Genomic DNA, 12125 nt, shown 5'->3' with positions numbered 1-12125 from the left:
GACTGCTTTTCATGAAACTCGGTGAAGGGGTGTAGCATGTGCCAATTTAGAACCCATTCAATTTTGGCATGCACAGAGCCATGAAATGCATTCAGGGGCGGAAGTCTGTGCTCTCTGAGCACCAATTCTAGTTTCCTGTGAGACCACGTTTGTTCACAACCAACTGAGGACTCTATAGGTGACACACATCAGACTGACAAAGAGCCCTTGGCCCTGATGTTTTCATCTGCTATAGTCCCTTTTCACATGCTGATGCACGCATGAAGAATTATCGCCTGTTTGGATCAAAATACTCTTGACTAAGATTGATTTAAAGAGGCTTGGCAAATGTTACTTACTTGCTAAATTCTCTGAATAACATATTTCCTGTTCTATTCTAACTCCATGGAACAAAGCAACTATGAGAGACATTTCTGTAGTCCCTGAAAGATAAGGTTCTGAAAAAAACTTTTCAGTTCACTGAAGCTGCTTTTATTGGTGAAATTATAATCTTTTTTTTCTGGCAGAGCAGCACTCTTGACACTTTCTTCCACATGACAGAGGAAGACAGAGAGATCTCCTTTTCCCTAACTATCTCAGTTGTCCTTTTTGGGTGAACAAATTGCAACCAGCATAAAACGTGGTTAAAATATTTGCTTGGGTGTCTGCTGGAAGATGTTTGGAACCCTATTTCTGCCCCCATGCAACCAGCCCTCCTTGTAAGTAAGTAAGTAAGTAACATTTTATTTATAATTATAGCACCCTTCATAGCATGAGTGCAGAGAGTGCGTTACAGTAGAAACATTAAAAACATCAGAGTCCAATCCTTGTCTTCCTGTGCTTCCAGTCTCTGGACCAGCTTTAATCGCCAGCCTGACACCAGATTGCAAATTACATTAGGTATCAATCTATCAACCCATCACTGCTCTGCTCTCTCCAACTTCTCCCTTCACACACACCCCCATCCTAAAGGCAGCTGCCAAGCATCTCTAGTAGCACGGGTGAAATTAATCACAAATGCCACAGAGGGAGCGATAGAAAGAGAGAGAGACAGACAGAGAGAGAGTATGAGTGAGAAAATCTGAAAAACCATTTAGCATTTTAAATAGCGGCTCCATCCCCAACTCAGATGAGCCCCATTAATTAAAGGACACGGCCCGTCGAAGCCTGACTGAAATCTCACACTTATTCACCAGAAGACAGTGTCAGGGAGAATGATCTTTTTTTCTTCCTCACAGTAAGCCACGTAATCAGGGTTACGGGCTTTATCATAATTGGATGAGGATGATTTATACTGGGAAGAGGGAGAAGGATGGTAGGATGAAACCTCGACTCATGCTCACTCACTCACAGAGATCCCATCCCCACCAACCCTCTAAACCCAGCTGTCCCTCAAACAGAGTTATGACTTATTTTGATTGACATTTTCATCCCAGAGGGAGATTTATCGATCCCTCTGTTAGGCATGTTGGCATAACTGAGGAGAGTTTAATTTGTCACTATTTATCCAGTATGGGCGCTGAACTTGCTGAAACAATTTTTAAGTTGAATACATGTTTGATGATTTGCATGTCACATGACTGATTACCCTAGCCAGTAATAGTCCATCTAAAGTTCAAAAGCATAATGTGCAAACGTATCAATTCAAGTATGCACACATGGTAGTGAGGGTGTAGGGCTGCTCTTTCTCAGTTTCTACTGCCTTCCCAGACTGCTCCCCAAACAGGCCTCATCAGTTAAACAAAACGTTCCACGGCGTCTGACTTTTCAAGTTATACTTTGCCTTAGACTGATTGTGGTGGAGAAGAACTCGGAGAGAGAAGGAAAGTGAGAGAGAGAGAGAGAGGTTTTAAAAATGCATACACAAAGGGCTTTTAGCAGAAGCCCTTGCAGCAGCATTGGAGAAATGGTATCTGACCCTCAAGCTTTCTTACAAATAGTGACAGCACCTGTACATTGTAGACAGTAGTGCTGTTCTATTATTCAGTGGGATTGTTTTATATATGGGAAAGAACAGCTTGTAGCACTCATAGGACATAGCAGAGGAAGGATCACATAACACAAATCTTGCACTATAAAGCCAACATAATGTGACTCGTGAATATAAATCTACTTTTCCGAACCAATGAGTGGAAAATTTCAATGCATGTACACCAAGACTCAATTTCCTTTCCTTTCCGTTTTGTATTTTGGGGGGAGAGCCAGATAAAGTGCTAACTATGCAATATTTTTTCACCTGCGGCTTGTTAACCATTATCGAAGGGAAAAATAATGAAATGTATGATAAAAAGACAAAAGGGAGCCGAGTCGTGATAACGTTCCCCCACGACTGTATGTTTGGGAGGATGCGTGGCTAATGAAATGGACCACACAGGGGATATGCTGCTGATACAGGAGTAATTATCAACTACTCCTGCTGCACTAACAGCCTCAGTCACGTGCACTGTTCCTCTATAGCCCCAGGCATGGCTGAGAGCACGCAGGCTCCGCATGGTGGCTACCATTGTACATTTCACATTACCTACATTATGCACCCTATCTTCCTGTCTCAAACCCACTAATAACTGATGGAGGAACTGCTGAATGCAGCCTCAAGCTCGGTGACGCCACGACAGGTGGAAGTGGTGGATTTACGAGGCGGTGTCTGCAGGGTTCCACCCTGCGCTGATTTAATCACAGGTGGGCGTAGCACCGCGCCGCAGAGAGAGAAGGCCGTATATCCTGCCGATCATTCATAATCGTCGCCCCATCCTGGGAGGAGCGGAGGCGAACGTGGCCCTTTCGTTCTGGCGCAATTAGCATACACTAATAGGGCTGTATAGGTGGAACGCTGTGGAGTAATTAAAGTGTCATCTCACAGATGGGATCAGAGAGAAGGATACAGCACTCATCAATTAAGGCGAGCTGCTGAGTTCTCAAAATGAATCCAGAATTTACATACACAACCGTAAGTACAGTTGAACTCACTAAGGCTGTATAGAATGCTGTATAGAATGAGCTGTACAGTACAATATATTGTACTGTTTAAAGATCTCATAAATAGTTATGTTGACAAGAGAAGTATTAGCAGTATGATAGTCAGTGGGTCAGTGTCTACCAGATGACCAATTAAGTGAATAACCATGATTTAACTGCAATGATTAGTTTACAATCCCTAACACTGACTGGAGTTCTAACACCTGCAGAGCTCCAGATAGCTAATTTTGGAGAAATCCTTTGAGTGAGGCATTAACTCAATGTAAATGACACAAAAAACTCAATTAACATTTAACCAAGTGGTAAAGTAGAACAACACAAACAACTGCACCTCTGGGCACACTGGAAATAAGCCTCATTAGGCAGATGGAACATTTCATAATGAGTTAATATGAAGTCCTCCCGCAGCGATCTGTGTGTGTAGGGAAAAAAAGGTACAAAATGTGCTTTTAGCTGACAAAACATAGCAAAGAAAACAAAAAGTCAGCTGGTCAGAAAATGAGCCCATGAAAGTCTCATCTTATAAAGAAACTCAGAGAGCACAGACCTAGCCTGACACTCAGACTGAACTGCCATTGTTTCACTTCATTATTCAGTCTGAACAGGCTCCCATTGCAGACATTTTCCTAGATGGGTGTTGCTGAAGGAGTCCTCAGTGATTAGTTCATCCCCTAACCAATTACGTCACACAGTTTAATTCCATCATCGCATTCAAAGGATGCTGATTGGCCTGGTTGGAATTCCAAACAAGTAATTATTGTGGACGAGAGCCTTTCCAGACTCTGGAGCCTTTCCAGACCCTAATTCACATTTTGAATTCAGATTCAGGGGCTGGAGCCAGGCTACAGACCTCTGCCATTTTGTGGCTCTGTGCGTGCTGAAATTGAATTGGTTCTAAATTGGCCCATGCTACACCCCTCCACCGAGTTTCATCAAAAGCGGTCTGGTAGTTTTTGCGTAACTCTAGTCTAAATATTAATGGAGGTGAATGGCTGGCCCAGCTGTGTTTGGGTGGCTTGTGGACCCGCCCTGTGATTTGGATTTGCTTCTGAATTGAATGGTTTCTAAGTTGGCCCATGCTGAACCCCTCCACTGAGTTTCATGAAAATCGGTATGGTAGTTTTAGCATAATCAAGGTCCAAAACATTAATGGTGGTGAAGGGCTGGCCGTGTTTTAGGCGGATTGTGGACCCGCCTCGTAATTCAGATCCACTCCAAAATTTAAGGGGTTCTAAGTTGGTCCATGCTACAACCTTCCACCGAGTTTTGTCGTTTTTCCGTAATCTGGCTAACAAACAAACAAACAAACAAACAAATGAACAAACACACGCCACCGAAAACACTGGGGCGAAGGTTAACAAAAATAAAGAAATGTATAATTGTGCAACATTTTCTAGAGGGAATGTCAAAATTGGAAGGAATCTTATACAAGCTGAATAATGACTGCTATCTGATTTATTTGATCTGCTTCGAATCTGCTGGTTATTCAATTCTGTTGCTAAACCCAGATGCTCATGCTCACTTTGATATGATCACAGGACTTTTCCCCACTCCACTAAATGACAGCTACAGTACGTCCAATCATGGAGCTATAATTTAACTGGACAAGGCACTGAAAATGGCTGCCTATTCATTTCAATGAAAGTTGCTCACCGGCGTATGAGGCCATTTGATGTAGTGGCTCCTGTGAACTCGTCGGAAATCACTTCACCATAGGAAGACAAGCCCTAATCTGCCTCTGATTGGCTAGTTTATTGGAGATTCAGGTTATTGACTTCGGTTAATGTTAGCCTAATTCGGTTAATGTTAGCCTAATAGCTCCATGCTTTTAGCAATCAACTTGCTATATAAATGATCATAAAATGTGGTTACTTAAAGGAAATTATTGGAAATGATCTAGAGGGTATGTGGGTCAATGTTGAATAACTTTACCTAACATTACCTAATGTTACATTTCCTTATATTAACGTCAACTATGTGGCTAGCTATGCTAACGTTAGCTAATGCTAACATTACGTCCGGAGGTTTCAGATGTATTTCAATTTTAACTTAATGTTGAGCATGCTCAATGTGACATTGTTTGTACATTGATTACAGTCTGCTTCTGTTAGCTAATTTGTGTCTGCCATTATTTAGCTATAGTGGGCTGATGCTTGCAGCTGCTACTATATTTAGCATTTTCCACATTATAAATCAAAGTGGTTTATCATGCATGAGGAATGTAATTACCTGAAGGCATTATTACCATATTGTAAGAAGCATGCCATGTAATTTATAGCTCAAATGTGACTAATTTTGGCCTAAAATGAATTATATTGAAAATCATATTAATATTGTAACTTTTCCCCGTCACAGCTCATTGTACACTGATATAATCATTCTCCTTGCTTTTGCTAATAATCAGCTCTCTTATAAAACTTAATGCTAGGAAAGGAATATGGGTGTGACTTGGCACTTGTGCTCATCCAGGCTGTTGTCATCTCCCGCCTGGACTACTTCAACTCCCTTGCTGACACCCTGCGGCGTTGGCCATCAGACTCCCGGAGAAAGCTGCTGCTCATCTGGTGTTCAACAGCCCCATTATAGTCCCTGGCCTCCACGGGCCAGTGCTTCGTGGAGTCCGAAGGAGATACAGCCTAGTGTCTCTGCCTCCATGGTGGTGCTTCGTTGGTCCTGGCTTACCGGGTTCTTTGACCCACCAGACGCCAGATCGGTGATTAGACTGACTGTTGACTGGCACAGCTTTAGGTGGTGACGGAGGAATGAGCTTAATGTATTGATGCTTTTTTTGCACGGCTGTAATCCAGCGCACCTAGTATAGTGTTCGTCCGGTTATCACTCCCTCCCTCCCTCCCTCCGTTACTGCGGACAATGTTGGCCTGCATTTCTCTGTTGGCACTACAAGAGGCAGTAGTCCCAGCACCCCAAAATCAAGAAGCACACCAAAATCAACCCGCCGATCTCCACTGCACAAGTAGAGTAGTGGTGAGAGCATTGGACTCCCACCCTGGAGACTAGGGTTGAAGACCCGGTGGGGATGACTTTATGGGACTATACCCCAGACCTCCACATATTCATCCTTTCACTTCAACCTTTACCCCTTGCCTTATAGATCAGATCCTGTCCCAACCCCAACCCATATTATAACCCCAACCCACACTAGGGACTGGAAGAAGGACACCCACCCGCCGATCTCCACTGCACAAGTAGAGTAGTGGTGAGAGCATTGGACTCCCACCAAGGAGACCAGGGTTCCCGGTGGGGATGACTTTATGTTATCATCAGTGTAACTGCTTTAGCCACTGACCGCTACCATTAATGTTATGGAAGCTGCTGCTAGTTGTTGTGAGCCCATGAGCTAACTGGCTATCCCGCTCTCATTGTGCTGGATTAGCATTGGAAGCATTGGAACTGATGTGTCCAGGTGACAAGACCCATCTTTATTTATCAGACATTATTTCATGTAATTTCAATTCACAGCTATTTCAGTGGCATCACTAGCTTCCGTCCTACCAGTCCTGAACAGAAACAAGTCAGCCTCGTACCTTAGCCAGGCTGGACTTGGCCTGGTTCAAAAACAACAATGATGATGCACATTGAGCAGCTGTTGCAGTTTATTAACTTTCTAAATAGTTTTGGGTCAGTGACATTAGGCTACCGATATGCTAGTGGTGTAGTTTTGTATTTGTCCTCGGAGATATTGTCCTCCATGATTTTCCAAAAAAGTTGTTTTAGACAATGTTGTGGTTGAAGCAAAGCCTAGCAGCATACATGTAAGTCCAGGGTAAGGGCCTGTGACTGACAGGGGCCCTAAAAAATATTAGAACATTACAGTAGGTACACTTTTTTCAATAACATCATCATTAATATAAGTTATTGTATAATGTACTGATAAAACTAACGGTTTATTTTTCTTTTCTTGTTTTTGGCAAAAAGTAAACATCCAGAGAGCCAACTGCCCCCTTCTCTATTTACATGAAATGGTTCAGTCCTGCCGCCAATCGCGACGCAAACACCCATGCTCGAACCGGACTTGCTAGCAGTGAATTGTAAGCAGGCCACCAGGATTCGAAATCTAAAGTGAAGCCCTATTCGCCTTATTCACCTCAGCTGCCATATTGGTCAGTCTAAAAATAATGAGGGGTGCGGATGCGGAAGTGCCCGTTGCCTTCAATGTTAAAGGTTCACTGTAAAAACACCACTTCAAGAACCCAAATAGTCAAAATAACAGGCTGAATACACTATCGGGGTTACAATCTCATCATTACCAGACTCCGATTGTTTTTCACTGCCGTTGTTTCTGCCGTTGTTTTTCGCGTTTGGAAATACATCGGAGTGAATGCAGCTGACGGCTAAGGCTCATTCACCTCCATGTATTTCCAAACGCGGAAACAACGGCAGTAAAAAAACAATCAGAGTCTGGTAATTATGAGTTTGTAACCCCGATAGTGTATTCAGCCTGTTATTTTGACTGTTTCGGTGTTTGAAGTGATGTTTTTACAGCGAACTTTTAACATTGAAGTCAACGGGCACTTCCGCATCCGCACCCCAGACTGACCAATATGGCTGCCAGGTGAATAAGGCGAATTGAACCGCGCCATCTTTGAAAAAAAAACGCATCACTGATACCTTTGACATGCGCAGTCAAAGATATCAATGAGCTTGTAGTCCACGAACAGTTGAGTTCATGTGAAATGCAATCGTACGTTCATGGCTCTCCCTGCTCTAATGGTGCGTTCGTTTATAACTGGGAGGTGGCAAATTGCGACTTGCTACTAGGAATGATTAAATAAAACATCTCATGAACTCGCACTTCCTCGTCGCAAATTCGGATATGTTTCTCAGCCCCCAGTACGTTGCTCGAATGCACTAGATATAAGGTAACTGATATAATGGTATATAGCTCGAATGCACACAGGTCGGAGGTAGGTATTTTGCCACTTGCGACTTGCCACCTCCGACCACAAACGAATGCACCATAAGTTATCAATGAAAAGCGGCTTGCTTATTAATCTACTTTCGTCAAATATATCCGTTGGAAAACTTCTTTTTTTTTATCCAGGCATCTTAGTTTTAACATAATTGTGACTGAACATGTTTTGTTTGCTAATGGGTGGTATTCATTCTGTTTCGAGCTTGGCGGGTTAGCCGCGAACTTCATGCCGCAACGAGAGATCCCGTCTCTGGGTGGACAGCTGTTTAACTCGCCTGGGACCAGGTCCCCTGGAGCTATTTCGCCTGGCTGCCCATCGCGTTGTTGTGAACAGAATGAATACCACCTACTAGCAAACAAAACATGTTTCTAGTAGGTGCATCTAGTTCTGGCATCATAATAGAATTAAAGCTCTGTCAGGGACAAGCGCCTGGGACCCGATGCTGGTTTGTTCTACTGAGATTGCCCTGTCTCAATGTTTCTGCTTCCGCACGATTCTCTAACAAAGTCATACATGTAGGTCATTGTTACAGCTTGAACTCTTTAGTCTTGCAGCTGGGTCAGGGAACTCCAATACCCATAACCCAATATCCTCCACCCTTTGCCCTGGCAGTTCTGTTGCCTCAAAGCCATCCTTCATCATAATCATTGGATTCCATCGCCAGCCTCCAGATAGATACATTCCCCTCAGTGTATGATTTCATCCAGGTACCAAAACATGGTATTGATTTACTGTTTCACTATACAACTTACAGTATGGCTCTGCCTAGCCATCTTGTAAAACACAGGCGAAAAACAGTAAATCTGCGATTTGCACCCACCTGCGCCGTAATGTGCCTGCATCATCTCCATTTTAATGGTTGCACGGCCTTGAGTGTGGTGCTATAAAAGTGAAGATAGCCCATGTGATGCTATTAAATCCACATGCTAGTTCATAGAATATAAGGATGTGATTTATGGAAGCACTAGCATCATCCTTTCATTCTCCATCCATTCCCCCCCTCCCAACACACACACACTATAATTATATTCAATGGGATTTTTGTTGGACTTGGCCTTGCAGATTGATGTGCATAATTTATTTACTTTCAGACAGTTTTTAAATAAGAAGCCACCAAACCACAGCGTGCACTGTCACTTGAAACTGAGAGGGAAAATAATGCAAATTCTGTGCCTTTTTATAAACCTTGGCGAAGGCTACAGTGAACATTTCAGCACGCCCTCTTGTTTGTTGCTGTTGACTTGTGCTGTACACCTTCCCATTATCATGCCTCGAATATGAAAGTTTATGGGCTCTGTTTACAGAGGGCACACATAAACAGAGGACAGAGAGACATTAAAAGGTAATTAAGGAAGAACCTAGACCCTGATGTCATCAATGAAGAGGCTGGATTTCAACATTCGGGACTGGCAGTCAAGTGACTTCAACAACAACACAAACCTCTCAGTGCTCTGTGTGCAGGGTTTATGGGGCAATAGGTCCCTGGCGTCAATATGTGCCCTACTATTCTGCTTTCCATTGACATTAGTATTCACGAGTTAATGTAGCCTACAAGCCAGTGTTGTTTGTCGCCAGGGGGAAAGGTTTTGCCTGCCACATCTAGGAATAGAGACCAGAAAACATATAATTAATATTTCATAATGCTCCAACGCCCGTCAGACAAATTTGTGTGGACATCCTGTCAATAAAGGGCAAAAAAATTGATGGAATATGATGTCCCCAGGCAGAGCATGAACCAGCTTGTGGTAGTGTTGATACACAAGCTATTTTTGGAGGATACCTACTTCTCCTCTGAGCTGGTGGGGACAACCAACGCATCGGTGCATGCATCAAGGTGGTATAAGAAATGGAAAGCAGCAGTAATGTCACAATAAACCCTGTCTTTATGGCGCTACAAATAAAATCACCGGCTATTCATAGACGTTTAATTGACATTGTGAACTAAGAGAGCACAACACATTCTCTGAATCCAAATTATACCTACATTATCATTTATGCAGGAAAGCACCAACACACATCACTTAAAGAAAAACATTTTTCTTCAGGAAATTAGATAGCTTCCAATCTGGTTACAGAAAGTCAATGTCATTGTGCACATTCAATTACCATTCTGAATGATTTCTCAGGAAGTCCCATTTGTTTCTTTTCACTAGTTAAAATGGAGCACACATGGCTGCACGTGACAAAAGAAAAATGAACTTTCATTATCAAGGACTCAGCAACACTCGTTCTACAATTAGGCCTTAACTGCTTTCCGTCTATCATAGAGATTGAGGAGATTGAAGGATAAAGGAGAACCATCATGTCTAATAATTGTCTGCCTCAAAGCAATTGTTGCCCCATTGTACCTCAGCAGACATTCTGAACCATATTGAATGGACACATTAATGCAATTAATGCAACTGATTAATATCTATGACCAGTTTTCATATTTCATTACACACATCATTTGGTATGTATCCCTCGCTTTAGATTGTTTCCAATTCTACACATAAAGCTCGTAAAACAACAATTATTGTGAGAACATTAGGGACGCACAGTGAGCAATGTACGAGGAGCAGACAACCTGGAAATAGCTCGTGAGCTATCAGGCTGGTTTGTGAAAATGACAGATCCACACACCGTGGAACAGCAGTCAGTAAACTTGACATGGTCCTATCTTGCCGAGTTTGTCAAACAACTCTTGAACTTTTTCATTCATTATTTGAGTTGAAAGGACCTGCATCCCAGAGGTGCTTTTCCATGGGGTTTGAAGTAATGCACCTCATCCTGACAGTAAAGATAAAGAATTGGGCAAGAGGTGAAGTGAAAAGAAATACTGAGGTCTCCAGAGGGCTCACTGTGTATTTGAAGGTTAGCTCTGCAGTTTTATGCCGATATATAGCCGGCAGACAATTCAATTATTCCAAAAGCCTCTGCAAGCAATTAATTTACGCACTGAGCGTTACCAATAAGATTGAGGGTTCTTTGACCTTCTTTTGCACTCTATCAATGTGCGAGCTATACAAATAGCTTCTCTATGAAATTACATGTCTAAATGTGTTCCTATTTCACTCCTGCAATTGCATCACTGACCTCTCACTGGTGGCAATGTGGCTTCAAGGCTAAACCCGGGTAGTGGAGCATCCTCTATCATTCACCCATAGTTCATGGTGGTCGTCTTCACAATGCATTCCGATTGTCTACCCATTGAATGATACTGTAACATAATGGCACTTGAGTTCATATATTTCAAACTCAGCTACCATCATAGGCAGGCCACTATCAGGCACCTAAATATACACACTGGATAGTTATTTAAACATACAATTGGAATAGTACGTAGTACTAGCCTCCATGGGGATATCAGTGGAATGGAGCCTGCGTATAGAGAATCTATGGAGTTACTATCTGGAAACATAATGTGAATGGTATTGCATTCTCTTGGGACTTCTATTGGGACTTCCTTCTATTGATTCTTAACTTGAAACAATACTCAATTTCAACAATAGTGGCACCAGCTGGGGCTTTTATTGGTAATTCACTTATGCAATCGTGTTTTGAATAGGAAAGACTAAATTGAACTAAACAATATCACTGGCGGTACAGTTGCACCACAATGAGTTGATTAATGAATCTCACTCATTTGTAAAACCCGTCAACCATATTGATGTACAGTAAGTTTTGTTTTCATCACAGTTTGAGAACGCAATACTGACTGATTCTGAGGCCATGCTTCTTTCTGCTGCAGAGAGAATGTGGGACACTACACTGTAGATTATCTGAAGAAAAAAAAACTTTGGGAAAAAAAAAAAGAGAGAAAAACACTCTTTTGACTGAGCTCATTATCTTCTCCAAAGGCGTTTGAAGCTTCAAAAGCATCAGGAGTGAGAAGAGATGGGGGGAGAAAGAGAGAGAGAGAGAAACAGAGAGGGAGGGAGAGAGAGAGAGGGGAGGAGAAGGAGGAATCTCCAGAGTGGCTGGAGATACCAGATACGATTCACTACGATCCTCTGGATATCCATCTCCTAATGATTCCTGCAGGCCCATCGCTATCCCCACCATCCTCCTGCCATAAAGTACCTTCCATATGGCACATTTGGCAGAAGGCTTCACTCTGACTCAACAGGCGGCCATGGTGAGTGAGAAAGGCGAGGATTTGCAGAGCTTGATTGCCTCACTTCTTGAAACAGCAGAGAGGGGAGAGCATAGGAGAGGATCGAACCCCCCCCACACACACACCACCAATTAATTTGA

The sequence above is a fragment of the Borostomias antarcticus genome (genome assembly GCF_949987555.1).
Source record: "Borostomias antarcticus genome assembly, chromosome: 1".
NCBI lineage: Eukaryota > Metazoa > Chordata > Actinopteri > Stomiiformes > Stomiidae > Borostomias > Borostomias antarcticus.
The sequence above is the reverse complement of the archived record's forward strand: the minus strand, read 5'-3'. Positions refer to the sequence as shown.